Raw genomic sequence first — 811 nt, 5'->3', positions numbered from 1 at the left:
CAATATCGCTCCCACAAAAGTTTAACTTCTTTTCAAAAATTAGTCTTTTTTCCAATCAGGAGCTCAAGTTAAAGTCTATTTAATTTCTCGATTGCTTTCTCTCTAATCATTTCTTTTATTACTTTCTTTGAGTATACTTAGAGGGTAATTAGAACCTCGTTTCTTTAAAGACTATTTTTGCTCATGCATGGTTTTACCAGTAGTGAGATTTAGGACACTTTGAGAGTGGTAGCAAGAAAGAACATACAAGTATTTAAATTTGTTCTTTTCTTTTTATTTTTAGGTTTTTGTTTAAAGATTGATAATGCACGAAAGGTAGAAATCTATTAAAAACATACTACTATTTCGATATAATTTTTTTTTAAATCAAAATCACGAATTTTGATTTCAAATGTATAATCCGCGTATATATTAATATTATCATGAATGGTGAAGTCTTAGACATGTAAACTGTCTATCTGTAAATATATCATTATTATCATGAATTTTAGCGTCTCTAGATATCTACTTAGCGATTTAAACTATTGTCAGATTTGCAATTACTACAAAGGTCAGGAAATCAAATATTAATGTATTTTGTAGGATTTTTAGAAAAGATAAACTAAATAATTTTAACAATTAGCAACGACCCATAATAGAATATTTTACTGTGTAACATTAAGAGAAACTAATGCTTCCGTAGATGTTGTCAGATATGTATCGGTTGGGATTTCATAAAATTGTGTTTTGGTGAATCCTATGTCGCATCAATGTCAAGTGGAGAAATTTTCAGGATTTTGCTAGATCCATCTTAATGGATCAAATATACATT

This window comes from Teleopsis dalmanni, chromosome 1 (genome assembly GCF_002237135.1).
Source record: "Teleopsis dalmanni isolate 2A chromosome 1, ASM223713v2, whole genome shotgun sequence".
In the NCBI taxonomy this organism is placed as follows: domain Eukaryota; kingdom Metazoa; phylum Arthropoda; class Insecta; order Diptera; family Diopsidae; genus Teleopsis; species Teleopsis dalmanni.
The sequence above is the reverse complement of the archived record's forward strand: the minus strand, read 5'-3'. Positions refer to the sequence as shown.